This window comes from Molossus molossus, unplaced genomic scaffold, assembly GCF_014108415.1.
Source record: "Molossus molossus isolate mMolMol1 unplaced genomic scaffold, mMolMol1.p scaffold_m16_p_19, whole genome shotgun sequence".
In the NCBI taxonomy this organism is placed as follows: domain Eukaryota; kingdom Metazoa; phylum Chordata; class Mammalia; order Chiroptera; family Molossidae; genus Molossus; species Molossus molossus.
In genome coordinates, this window is record NW_023425354.1 from 41,894,188 (window position 1) to 41,908,384 (window position 14,197).

Below are 14,197 nucleotides of genomic sequence, written 5' to 3' on the forward strand. Positions count from 1 at the left end.
TGTCCCCCCCAGGAGCTGCTGTGCCGTCTGCTGCCGGGAATGAATGTTTTAATTGCCTTTCCACGAAATGTACCCTTTCTAACAACGACAAATCCTTGCAAGTGGCCAGACTAAAAAGGTCACACCAAAAAGGATGCAAGCGTTCCGGCAGAGGCCTCCCTCTAACAGGAAATGTCCTGTGCCTGTGCACTTTTAGATGACCGTGTTGTCAGGGGAATCGGTCGCCAGCGAAGTGGCCGTGGGCTGGCCTTGGCTGGGCCTCCTGCACCGAGCAGAATCCAGGCCTTGGTTTGGCTCCAGCTGGGCCTTCCTGGTAGCTGCCTCTTATTGACTCAAGTCTGAGTGATTCAGATCTTCATCAGGGTCGCCCCTGGCAACTGCGTGTGGGCGGGAGAGTGGCCGCCTCCTCCTGCACCAGCAGGGGCAGGCCCCGGAGAAGCCCCCTCGTTCCTGGTAGGTGTTTTGGGGTCTCTGGCTCCGAGGGGACAGGAAGGTGACTTTTGTATTTCCTGGAGCCAGGGCCCAGTTCACACAGGGTTTCCCCAGAACTTTGCTAGTTCCCGGGAAGGGTGTGTCAGCTGGAGAGTGTTGGTTAATGGTTGACTGGAGACTTGCTTTTCTCTGTTGCCCCGGGTCCTGCTGCTTCTAACTCTGAAGAGCTAGGACCGTCCAGGCACCTCCTTGAGAGTCGCTACACTCTCTGTGCCATGCTCCGAGAGACCCCAGTGGTCAGGGATCGATTTGGGGGTGGTATGCGGAGGGCAGGTGTATTTTGGTAGAAAGTTGGACAGCAGGTGGGCCTGGGGTCAGGCAGAGAATGGCACCATGTTAATATGACTGAGCAAATTGGGGCATTTGTTCCATAAATGTTTTTACTACATGTCATGCTATGTGTATGAGGGGCTGCAGGACCTGTGCCCTCAAGTGCTCGTTGGGGTGAACCAGGACAAGACTGTGACAAGTCGCCAGATAACTAAGACAGGACCAGAAAAAACAAGGGCGAGAAGGAGGCAAAACTAAAGCGCAAGGCAGCATCGCTTGGCGTGTGAGAGAGGGTTTGGAGTCTGTTATTCAGTGATGTTCAGTGTATTATAAATATAAGCATTTAAAATATTTTCATGTATATTAGAACATAACTTTTTTCTTCATTTGCCTTCTGTGTATGGCAGATGATATGGTTTTCTATTTATGGTGGAGATACACATTTTTTTTTTTCTCACCCGAGGACATTTTTCCATTTTTTGTTCAGGTAGAATGGAATGGTGAGAGAGGAACAGAGAGAGAGAGAGAAACATCGACGTGAAAGGAACACATCGAGTGGCTGCCACCCGCACGACCGACCAGGGCCGGGGACAAACTGCAACCGAGGTACGTGCCCCTAATGGGAACCGAACCCGGGTCTCTCAGGACCGCAGGCCGACGCTCTAACTGCGAGCCAAACCGGCCAGGGCGAGATACACATTTTTCTTTGAAAATAAATGTAAGTAAAAGAGTGAATTGGCCCTGGCTGGTTTGGTTCAGCGGTTAGAGCGTCGACCTGTGGACTGGAGAGTCCCAGGTTCGGTTCCTGCTAGGAGCACGTACCTTGGTTGCAGTTTGTCCCTAGCCTGGGTTGGGGTCGTGTGGGTGGCAACCAGTTGATGTGAGAGAGACACATCGATGTTTCTCTCTCTCTCTTCCCCCCTCTCTCCCTCCCACTTTTGCATTTTGAAGATAAATGCAAAAATCGGTATGTTTCTCTCTCTTTCTTCCTCCCCTTTCTCCCTCCCCCTCTATCTGAAGATAAATAGAAAAATATCCTCGGGTGAGGATTAAAAAATAAAAAAGAACATTATGGAGTCCATGTGGGGATGGCAGGTGGCATGCCGGTACCCAAACTTTGGGAAGAGCGTTGTGGAGGAATTCAGAGACGTGGAAAGGAAAGGGCTCATGTAAGAGTCAGGTGGAGGTGGGGAGGAGTAGGATCCAGGAGGTGGAGGTGGGAGAGGGGAATTTATATTTACAGACTTAAGAAATGTATGTGCATAATCCATTTTGGTTCCAACATATGAGTCTTGTGGGGACTGGAGGGTGAATTTGGACTCTCTTGAGGAAGGAAGACCATGAATCTCAGGGTGTAGTCTCTGAACTTAGTTCAGGGGGCAGTGGGAGCCATTGAAGGTGCTTGAGGAGGGGAGTGGTATATGACTGTCCTTGAAGTGACTCATTTCTCTGTAGTGGGTACCCAGCCTAGAAGCAGGATGACCAGTCAGGGGCCTAAGGAAAGAGAGTAAGAGGCCAAACTAGGGCCATGGCTGAGGACCAGCAGCCCAGCTACCCAGCCCGACTCCCACCCACAGGCTCTAGTGGGCAGCCTGGAGACAATGGAGAGACAGGTCTGGGTGGCTGAGCCAATCCTTGGTCTTTCTGTGGGGAGGCAGTGGGAGCTAGGCAAGGGCGCAGGTCAGAGGTGGCCTGGAAGGGGGTGCCCATCTTTCCAGCTGAGCCCGTTGGCCTCTTCCTGGTGTCTCCTGGCTCAGTGTGGAATGTTCTGGGGGAAGTGGGCGGGGTCAGCTGCAGGAAGCGCTGTCGGGCCGGAGCACGGCGTTCCTGGAGCAGGAGGAAGCGCACGTTTCCTGCCCTACAGTTTGACCCCGGCAGCCTGGCCGAGGGCCCCAGGCCAAGATTCCATTCACCCCTGGGCCTGTGGTCATCTGGGTCATAGGTATTTTTTGTTTAACTCTCCCATTTCCTCCTTCTAGTGCAGAGAAGTTGACCAGAGGTTCAGAGATGGGCTTGACTTAAAAAGCAGGTTTTGGGTGTTTTTTTTTAATCAGGATTTTTTTCCTGATGGGTCTACTGTGTGCTGGGCACTGTGTTTGGTTATTTTACTCTGTTATCCGAGTTCACCGTGGACAAAACCTGTTGAGGGAGCTGTTCTCCTCTCCACTGTACACAAGGGAAAACAGGGTGTGGGGGAATTTAACTAGTCCCCAAATTGTACAGCGGGAAGTAGCAGACCCCGATTCCAAACTCGCACGCCGGTACTGTCTGCGGGAGCGAGACTGTGGACAAGATACGTAACTCGGGAGAACTCACTGTCGGTTTTCCCGTCTGGGTGTGGGACTGTACCGTGCATGTACTGGGGTCACTGATGTACCCAACAGTGCTGTGTTGGGGGTTACATGAGCTATGGTGCAGGCAAGGTGCTGTATACGTATCAGCTGCTGTTACTGCTGTTATTATATAAAACTGGGGTTTGCAAAGTTCTGAACACAACTTTCCTGGGAGATACTTTTGGGAGGGTATCCCAGGGTGGAGATAAGCATTGTTTGAAATATTATATGTGGCACAGAATGACGGCAGGGACGGTTCGCCTTTGGGCTGGCTGTCTGTGGCCACTCTCCTGCCCCGGATGTTGGGAGATGTGTGTGTGTAGGGGCTGGGGGGACCCGTGTTCACGTTCCTCTGTCATTAGCCTTACTCAGATGAAAATGGAGAAGCAAGGTGCACTCTGCTGCTTTCATGTGCTCCCAGGAGTTCCAAGGTCTCTGATCCCACCGAACCTACGTCGGTGCCCGGGAGCCTTGTGTCCTAATTGTGACCTTAGCTAGCTGTTCTCTGAGTTACTGTCCAGCTCTGCGTTACTGTCCAGAGAGTCCCCTTCTTTCTGGCAGTTCTACCAGGATGATTTTCTTCCTGAAATGCCTGCCTCGTGCCTGCCAAGTTCCGACCTGTTCCCGTTAGCCCTCCACCCGACGCTCCTCCTCCGTGAAGCCCTCGGGGATTGCTATGGAGAGAAATTTCAAACGTGCCCAAAATACCCATTTGTAATTTTACTCTTTTAAAACAATAATTTACTAGGAAAAAATTTAAATATAAAGCAAAATTGAAAGAATTTTACCGCAACCACCTACACACCCACCACTTAGATTGTATGATTAACCTTTTACCACGCTTGTCTTTTCCCTTCCTGGAAGCCAGTCAGCGTCCCCGGCGGCTGGTGGGTCAGTGAGCACACCACCGTGCTCTGGGAGCGAACAAATTAACGCGTGGATGGTGGTGAGGAGACAAGCAAGGGTGGTCTTCATTACCCAGTTCATGGGAGAGGGGAAGGCGCCTGAGTGATCCTACTCGCTGTTAAAGTGAAACTAGTTAAAGTAAGCTACTGAGTAGACTGGAAAGTTATTTTAAATGTTATTCAATATATCATCCGTGTCATTTTAAAGCACAGAATATCAAATGCAGTCGTTTCAAACAGTAAGTCATATAAAGTGCTCGACACAAAGAAGGCCGCGTTTGCCCTGTTCGTTTTCTCAATTCTGACTTATTGTCCTTTTTCCCCTCTGTGGAGCCTTCCCTTGTCTCAGAAATAAGCAGAGAGCCTGGCAGACAGGCTCACTGCTTCCTCAGCATGCCTGCTCCCTCCAGCCCAGATGCCCTGGGTGGGGACCCCGCAGTCACATCCGGGGTCCCCCTCACCTTCCCCAGGTGGGAGTCGCTACTGCTTCCGGCAGGGAGAGGATGCGCCCCGGCTGGCACCATCCGATCCAGCCACATCACAGCACGTATCCCTTAGCGTAAGTGATTCCAAACAATGGACACCTTTAATGCAAAGGTGTTTTTTAATTACAAGAATTTTAAAAGCTTTTTATTTAGAAATAATTTTAGACTTACTTGAAAGTTGCAAAAATGGTGCAGAGTTGCTGACCACGCTCCCCCCTTGCATATCCTGTTGACACAGAACAGTACACTGGCTCCTCATTTTTTCCTTGTCTTTCACGACCTTCACATTTTGGAAGAGTACCGGCCAGGTATTTCATAGAGTGTCCCTCAGTTGGGGTTTGTTTGATTTTTTTTGTGGTTAGATCGGGGCTGGGCATTTCTGGGGAGAATCCTGCGGGCGCGACATCGTGTCCTCCTCTGTGCGTCGTATCGAGGGTGCACCGTGTCCGTTTGTCCATTCTCTAGTGAGTCTCGATCACTTGTGAAGGTAACGTCTGCCTGTTTCTGCCCTGTAATGTTCTATTTTTTCTTTTGTAATAACTATCTTGGGGAGATACTTTGAGGCTATGCAAACATCCATCCGCCCACGGATCTGTCTGTGGTAGTTGTTACAGTGGGGTTTTAACGGTGACTCTTCTGTTCCTTCGTTCCTTCTGCGTCGACTAATCAAACTCTTCAGTAAGAGAGAGCTGCCCCTCTTCCCTGTTTACTTATTCAATTATTTTTATCATAAAGATGCATAGATATTTATCTTATTATGGGTTATAATCCAATACAATAGTTATTTCTTTTGTTGCTCAGATGGTTTGAGCTTCAGCCATTGAGAGTACATTATGAACGTTTTTATTGGGAGAGTTTTGAAACATTAAAGAAAAGCTGGACAGATAGGTAATACAGAGAAAACCTGTTGTCCCTTCACCTAGATTTAGCAGTTCTTAGCATCTGGCCATATTTGCTTTCTTTCTCTCTCTCTTCCCCCTGCCCCTCTCCTATGGAGTTTTCACAAATGCACCATCTGTTTTTTGTTTTTATGTTGTTGTTGTTTTTTTATTGAGGTTAATTTGCACTTAATCTTTCCCTGTCATCTGAGGTTGATGGTAAAATGTATGTGGTCAGCTCTTGGTCCCTTGGAGAATGTACCTGGTTGCCCTGTTCAGACCCCAGGTTCATTCTTCACTGTGCTCCATGATTTTTTAAACAGTTTATTGAATATAATTCACATACTACACATTTAAAGTATACCATTCTGTGGTTTTTAGTACTGATAGATAGAACCATCACCACAGCCAGTTTTAGAACATATTCATCACCCCAAAGAGAAACCCCATGTTCTTTAGCTATTCATTACCCGCTCTCTCCCCAGGAAGCCCAGACAACCACAAATCTACTTTCTGTCTCTAGAGATTTGCTTATTCTGGACATTTCATAGAAATAGAATCATATGCTTGTGCTCTTTTGTTACTGACTTCTTTTAGCATGAGGTTTTCAAGGTTCTTTCATGTTGTAGCAGTAATCAGGACTTTGTCCTTTTTCATGGCTGAATAATATTCCGCTGTATGGTTTTTACCCTATTTGTTTATCCAGTCATCTGTTGTTTCCACCTTTCGGCTGTTGTGTATAGTGCTGCTATGAACATTTGTGAGCAAGCTTTTGTTCGAACACTTATTTTCAGTTCTTTTGGGTATATACCCAGTGGAATTGTTGGGTCAGACAGTAATTTTATATTTAACATTTTGAGGAACTGCCAAACTTCCACAGTGGCTGCACCATTTTACATTCATGCCAACAATGTACAGGGGTTCCAGTTTCTCCATATCCTTAGCAGTGCTTATTAGTTTCCATTTTCTTAAGTTATAGCCATCCTAGTGGGTATGTATGAAGTGGTACCTCATTGTGGTTTTGATTTGCATTTCCCCGATGGCTAATGATGTTTAGCATCTTTTCATGTGCTTTTGGGCATCTCTATATCCTCTTTAGAGAAATGTCTTCTCGTCTCCTTTGCCCATTTTTTTTTTTTTTTTAATCCTCACCGGAGGACATTTTTCCATTTTTTGTTCAGGTAGAGTGGGAGGGAGAGAGAGGAACAGAGAGAGAGAGAGAAACATTGATGTGAAAGGGACACATCGAGTGGCTGCCACCCGCACAACCGACCAGGGCCGGGGACAAACTGCAACCGAGGTACGCGCCCTTAGCAGGAACCGAACCCGGGTCTCTCCGGACCGCAGGCCGACGCTCTAACCGCTGAGTCAAACCGGCCAGGGCTCCTTTGCCCATTTTTAATTGAGTCATCTTGTTATTATTGAGTTGTCAGAGTTTTTCTTAAAGATTTTTTTTTTCCTTTATTAATTTTTAGAGAGGGAGAGAGAAATAGGAACATCAACATCGACTGGTGTCCTCCTGCATGCCCCCCACTGGGGATCGGGCCCACAACCTGCGCATGTGCCCTGACCAGGAATCCAAACAGCAATCTCTTGGTACATGGGTTGACGCTCAACCACTGAGCCACACCAGCCGGGCTGTCAGAGTTTTGTATATTTACTAGGTTCCAGACCTTTATCAGGTGCAGGATTTGCAGGTATTTTCCCCAACTGCTGGTTGTCTTTTCACCTTCTCGACAGTGTCATTTGGTGCAGTTTTAATATTGATGACGTCCAGTTCATCTACTTTTGCTTTTGTTGTTAACATCTAAGAAACCACCTCCAAATCTGAGTTCGTGAAGATTCACCCCATATTTTTTTCTAAGAGTTTTACAGTTTTAGCTCTTACCTTTAGATTTTTGATCCGTTTAGAATGAAATTTTTTAGATGTCAGGGTCCAACTTTGTTCTTACCGTTTGTTGAAAAGACTCTTCTTTCCCCGTCGAATGGTCTTGACACCCTTATTGGAAATCAGTTAATCATTGATGTATGGGCTCATTTCTGGCCTGTCGAGTCTAATCCAGTGCACCTGTCTTGAGTATCATCCAGGCACAAGGTGTGTCCTGCATTCAGGAAGCACTTGGTCCAGCGGGAGCGGTCAGACATATTCATAAAGCACCGGGCACCGGGACGTGCTGGGAAGAGGTGAGGAGTGAGCGTTTGTGAAGATGCCGGGGAGGGAGCCTTCTCGGAACTCCTGGGTGGCCAGTTCCTGCTGGTCTCAGTTCTGTGAACTCCCGGCACACTCCTGAGTTCCGGGAACATGTAGGTGCTTGGAGAATACCCCCAGGCTTGTTGCTTCCATTGGTGCCAAATGGTGAAGCCAGGGCTCCTTGGACGCAGAGAGGGTGATAGAAAGTACCTGGGCCCAGTCATTTGAGCCAACCTGAGCACCAAGGGCCAGGTGGGTGGCTTTGAGAGAGACGCTTTGCCTCCCGAAGTTGGGTCTGAGCCCCTCCTCTGGAAGAGAGGTGGGCATGCCATCCTCTCGGGATTGTGATAAGCGTCAGGTGGTCAGCCTGGGGCAGGCACCCAGCAGGTAGGCAGTTGGTTTCCTGCCCAGCTGGCTGCTGTTCCTCCCCGTTTGGTAGCTCAGGGTCAAGCTGGGCATACACAGGCATGTTTTAATTTGTGGGCTCCTCCTAAAAGCTTTGAAAACCCCGGGCAAAATGCTAGTGGTTCTGTCAGCCTTTCTCCTGCTAATCTTCTCTGTACCATACCACGTTCTGGGGGTGCCCCCTCTCACTCTCAGTTTCCCTCCAGCGGGCGCCCCCACTTGTGTGGGGTCGTCACCTGTGCTAGCGGAGCAGGGCGTGTGCAGAGAAGTTGACAGCTGGTCTCCAGGCAGCACGGTACTTAACCTTGGAGTCGGAACAGAGAAACGTCTGTTTGTATTTCCATGAAGGAGCGGGGACAGCTGGCCCGCAGACAGCAGGCCGGGTCAGCTGGGAGTCGCCGTGGCTACTGGCTTTGAGCAAACAGCCAGGGCCAGGGTCTCTGCCCAGCTCCACCGACGCGGGCGGAAGGAGGATGCAGTCCCTGGCAGGGCCCCGCAGAGCCACCTGAGAGCTGGTGTTCCCAGGGGGCTGTGCAGGGGCCACTGGGAAGCCAGCAGTGTGGGCAGCGGCTCCTGGGGACCTGGAGGGCTGCCTGTCAGCATACCTGAGGACTGGGACGTTACCAAGCAGGTGAGAAGGGTGGGTCTGTCTTCTTCCAGAAGCTTCTCTGCTTCATAGAGCGTTTTCTCTTGGGTGCCTCCAACAAGCAGCTCGTGGGTGTGATCGAAAATCAGATTTTCTTTGCAAAAATCCTGTTTGCCTGGGACTTTACACACACACACGTGCACACGCACACGCAAATTGCAAACATGGAAAAAGACTTGTGTTTCGGCACTAAAAGGCAAACAGCATTCACTCCTCCCTGCGTGCCCCAGGCCAGGTGCCTGGCGGCCCTGGGAGGACGGAGACCTTTGCTGAGCAGAGACTCCCTGGGGCACGGACACCTGCCTACCCGAAGGCTTGACTCATTCTGATAACCCTGCTGTCGAGTTCAGATTCCATCTCCTGTTCTTTCGGTGTGTCGACCCCTTTTTTGACATTCTGGTGAATCCTATGGAACCTTTCTCAAAATAATGGTTTTAAATGTATAAACTGGTTCCAGAAGAAACCAATTGTACTGACTTACAGTTATCAGAATATGTTTTTAAAAAACAAACTTTTGAGCCCTGGTCGGTTTGGCTCAGCAGTTAGAGTGTCAGCCTGCGGTCCGGAGAGACCCGGATTCGGTTCCCGCTGAGGGCACGTACCTCAGTTGCAGTTTGTCCCCGGCCTTAGTTGATCGTGCTGGTGGCAGCCACTCGATGTGTCTTTTTCACGTCGATCTTTCTCTCTCTCCCTCTCCCTCTATCTGAACAAAAAATGGAAAAATATCCTCAGTGAGGATAAAAAAAACCACTTTTGATATAGCAATCTGTGTGCTTCTTCATTGAAGCATTACGTAAACAGCCTTGCAGTAGGTCTAGTAACTGTTACAATTTAAAAGTAATGATGAGCATAAATAATATTTTGGCATATCTGCAACTCTGTATTGTGATATAAAAGTCGCTGAGATTCCGTTGTTGACCCAGGCACAGGTACTAATAATGCTGTGGTGTGTTGCTGATATTCGTAAATAAAAGAAGTAGAAAATTTCAGTTGTAGGTTAATGACAATAAAGAGATGATTTGCTCCCATCCAAGTTCACGGCCCGCCTGTTGGGAACTCTGAGGTCGCAGTGCCCAGAGGAGGTCGTCCTCCATCCAGCATGGCAGCTCCCTGCCTGCGGTTCAGACCCTGCCCTGGTCCTCAGCACCCAGGAGCTCCAGGGGGCACTTTAGGACAGCTTAAACATCCACGCACACACTCGAGGGCTCCGCTGTGCCTGCTGTCCCCACCCCCAAGGTGAGGCTCTGGGTCCTGCTTTCCCCCTGTCCAATGGGGTGAATTGTGTCCCCCAGAAGGTTTGTGAAGTCCTAACACCCAGAACCTCCGAACGTGACCTCCTTTGGAGATGGCAGCGTTGCAGATGTAATTGGTGAAGATGAGGTCATATTGGCATCTCCTTTCGTTTTAATCTGATGTGCTAAGTGTCCTTGTAAGAAGAGGCACAGAGGGAAGGCGGCCCTTGAAGACAAGAGATGCAGGGACGTGGCCCCATGGAGGGGCGGAGGAAAGAAGGCCAGTGAAGGTGAAGACCGGGGTTGGAGCGCTCCAGTGCAAGCCCAGGGTGGCTGCGGAGGGCCGGCAGAAGGCAGCAGCTGAGGGGCCCGGCAGACTCTTCCCTAGATCCCTCGGAGAGAACCCTGCCCGCTCACATCTTGGTTCTGGACTTCTGGGCTCTAGAACTGCCTTAAGCCTCCAAGCTTGTGGTCATTTGTTACCGAGGCCCTAATTAGAAGACTGATTTCGTGTGTCCAGTGGGGACACGCTGGGCCCCGTGGCCGGCCTGGGCGTCTTCCCTCCTTCCTGTGTGTTCCCGAGTTGACCCTTGCCCGAGAAGTCTGGTTACCCCGTATCCTTAACTCTGTGATCACCTTGATTCGGGGCTTCTCCCTGCCCTGATTCAGGCCTTTCAGGAATGAGGAAGTGAGTGGAGCCTCTGGGACACACAGGCGGGGTCTGTGGCCGATGACATCGGAGGGCTGGCCCTGGAAGGGAGAGGGGACGAGGGGACGAGGGGAATGCTTCGGGCTCCTCTGGGTTGGAGGCTGTGCACAGCATTTCAGCCTGGTAGTGGGAAAGGGTTTCAGTTTGACTGGACAGGCAGGGATTTGGGTCCACCGGAATGGGTGTTAGGTAAGGATTTACTCTCCTGGGGAGGGGAAGACCCTGCAGTGATAAGTGAGGCCTCCCAGCTGTGCACCCCGGGAGGTCTTCTGGGGGTGCAAAAAATGACCCTTGGTCACCCAGCGGCTGAGATGCCAGGCAGGTGCCTGGTGCATGTTTGTTGAATGCATGAGCGTAATGAAGCCAAAAGTGGCTGCTGCTCGTCCTTCTGAGGACAACAGCAGATGCTTGGCTCTGTGACCCAGCAGGGATGTGCCGCAAAACGGGCTATGGGGCGTCCAGGTGACTGCTTCTCCAAGGGCACAGACGAAAAAGGAGGCAGGACTCGGAGCAGGGGCCGTAGGGTTTTAGAGAGCCCTACCCAGGAGGAGGAATCTAAGCAGGAGGCCCAGGACAGGGAGGGTGCCCTCCTTGGCCTGACTCTTACTAAATGCTTCTTAGAAAAGGATCACTAAATAAATTCACCACTAATCCCAAAGCCCGCTCCATTCAACATGAGCTCTGCACGTCTGCACAGTGTCTGTGCTGTCAGAACGCCTATGTTTGGTTCCGCTTCTTCTTCTTCTTCTTCTTTTGTTAGTCCTCACCCGAGGATATTTTTCCATTGATTTTTAGAGAGAGTGGAAGGGATAGGGGCAGGGGGAGAGAGAGAGGGGGAGAGAGAGAGAGAGAGAGAACGAGAGAGAGAGGCACATCGATTGGTGGCCTCCCACACAACCCCGACCAGGGCTGGGGATCGAACCTGCAACCCAGGTACGTGCCTGTGACTGGGAATGGAACCTGTGACCCTTTGGTATGAAGGCCGACACCCTAACCAATGAGCAGCTCCAGTCAGGGTTGGGTCCGCTTCTTGCACCTTGCTATAGCCCTTTCCAGGTGCTTTGTCATTTAGACATTGACTGTGCCCAGTGGTGCCTTTCTTGACTGTTCCTCAAGTTGGAGTCCTTTCTAGCTTTCCGTGGTTTCAGTTGGTGTCACTTTGCAGAGGCAGGTGTCACAGGTGAGCCCTGCTCGGTGCACGCCCGGCGTGTGGCTGGGAGGAAGGCAGGTTAAGGAGTGAGAGCTCACACTGCAGGACCTCACATTCCAGGCCGGGGCGGCCAGGCATTAGTCCCTGGGCTGTGGCGAACTCTTGAAAGTTAGAGAATGTGCTGGACACGTGTCATGCTTCGGGCCTGGTGCTAGCCCAGGGCCACCAAGATGCACCCTGAGAGCTGCTGCCTCCGTAGGGGACAAGGGAGAGTGCCCCTATGATACAAGGCAGAATGCAGTGCTGGGGGAGGCAGTGGGGTTGATTTCGAAAGGGAGATGGGGGAGGAGCTGGAGCGTTCCCAGGGTGGGCTGCTGGGCCCTGCAGGTGGACAGGCTGCAGGAAGGTTCCCATAAGTCCAGGAGACAAGGCCGAGCACAGAGTGTGTCCGAGTTCCTGGTGACTGGAGCATGAGTTTTGTGGAGGAACGTGGTGGCAGGTGACGCTGGAAGGTACTTTGGGCCTACTCATGGGTGACCTAGAGTACAGCCTGGGTATTTTCCTGTGGCGGTGGGGAGCCATTGAAGGTTGTTTTTTTTAATCCTTACCCGAGGATATTTTTCTGTTTATCTTCAGATAGAGTGGGGGTGAGGGAGAGGGAGGGAAAGAGAGAAGCATCAATGTGAGAGGGACACATCAACTGGCTGCCTCCCACACAACCCCAGCCAGGGCCAGGCCCAGGCCCAGGGATGAACTGTAACCAAGGTACGTGCCCTTGACCGGAATCGAACCTGGGACTCATTGGTCCGTGGGCCGACGCGCTAACCGCTGAGCCAAACCAGCCAGGGCAGCCTCTGCAGGTTTTAAAGCAGGGGTTTTTAAGCGTGGCCTGCGCTAGGCTTTAATTTAAGGATGACCTCTCTGGCTGCCGGTGAAGGGGGCGAGGGGAGCCCTGGAGGTCCAAAGGCTGATTGAATCAAACTGGGAGGGGGAGGGAAGAGTCACCCGATGAAGCAGATCTGGCAGGGCGAGTTCCAGGGACATTTGTCAGGCAGTAGCTTCCCTGGGGCTCCTCTCGTCTCCTGAACCCCCGAGCCCTGCCTGGTGCATAAGTGCACAATCAGCTGGGAGGCAGAGAGGCTCCTTCAGGTTTCAAACAGGCCTTCGGGCTTCGTGTCTGAGTCTTTCATCCTCCGGGGGTGGGTGACAGGTGGCGGAAATGTTGATGTGTCGGCTCACCTTATCTTGCTGCTATTATCGTGTTTCCCGTATCATAGTAACAGAACAGATGTCAGGGCCGTTGCTAAGGGTTCCCTGGAATACTGATGCCTGGGTGTAGCAGCACTGTGGGCTCTCACAGGTGTCTGAGGCCTCAGGAAGCACTGGCTGGTGGCAAGTATTCTTTCATATCTGTCCCTGCTTTTCCTCCCTCCTTCGGCCCTCACCCGCTCCCCTGCCCCCGGCCGCTGCGCAGCTACCTGTCTGGAATGGCAAGCTTGGCGTTGGCGAGTGTGCGGCCACCCTCCCTCCCACGCCCAGGGCAGGCGTGACTAACGGGCTCAGGCTCGGCAGGAGCATGAGCCTCTTTCCCAGCCCCCACAGGCGCCCAGAAGGCCCCGCGCCTTCCCCAGGCCCCTCCTCGGGCTCCTGCTGCGGCACGTGGCTGGGAAGCAGGCGCGGTTTTGCTCGCCTCCCGGGTCCCCTGTTGGCCTTTCCACTGCTCACAAGCCTGGCAAGCAAACTCCGAACAGCTCTGGGAGGGGGTTTGGCCAGATACAGAGGGCAGGCTTGGGATTCTGTGGACCAAATGCCACCTGTAAGAGTGACATGTCGCCACGATAATGCTGCATAACCACCACCGCGAACTCGGCCGTGTGCATTCACTTATGGCTGAGTCTGTGGGTCGGCCGCCGCTCTGGGCCGGGACACGCATTTCATCCGTCAGGGCTCGCGGCCCAGAGAAAACCTCCCGCGCTCGTGGAGGGGTCCAGCACAGGTGGGGACTCGTGTTTGCCTCTGCACACGGTGTCCCCTCCTGGACCTGCGGTTTCCTTCAGCCCTCCCTGCCGCCCACCTCTCCCTCCCATGTCTTCTCCTCCCACGAGGCCGCCCACCCACACCAAGCCGGCGGGGAGAGGGCCCAGCGGTGCAGTTTGTCAGTGAACGTTTCCCAGAAATAGTCAAGGAGACGGGAAATGCCAGGGTCGAGGGTGGGAGAGGGAGCCACACCAGCCAACAGGTCGGGGTGAAAGGAGCTGTCCCTGCGGGGGCATTGCCTCTGCCCCGTCCTGGCCCTGGTAGGTGGGCAGACCCCGTGGAGTGTGAAATCCTTCTCTGCGGGCAGGTGGTTTTGCCCTCCGGGGACCTTTTTTGAAGTCCAGTATCTCTTAGAGACTGCTGCCGGCTGTGTTTCCACACTGTGCCGAAGTGGTGGTAAGGGGGGAGGGTTGGTGTCAAACAGCGGCGTGTTCGTGGGTCAGTGTGATGTGGGGTCGGCTCTC

The 14,197-nt window shown here is 51.9% G+C and overlaps 1 protein-coding gene across 2 annotated transcripts in view; it reads left to right on the forward strand.

Moving 5' to 3' along the window:
• The first annotated feature begins 400 nt into the window (after nt 1-400).
• RPH3AL (rabphilin 3A like (without C2 domains)) overlaps nt 401-14,197 on the forward strand; it is a 113,069-nt gene continuing 99,272 nt past the window's right edge. For both annotated transcript variants that reach the window (XM_036268080.1, XM_036268081.1), the window contains exon 1: nt 401-453. The gene's annotated coding sequence lies outside the window, so the exon portion shown is untranslated. The remainder of the gene's footprint in view (nt 454-14,197) is intronic.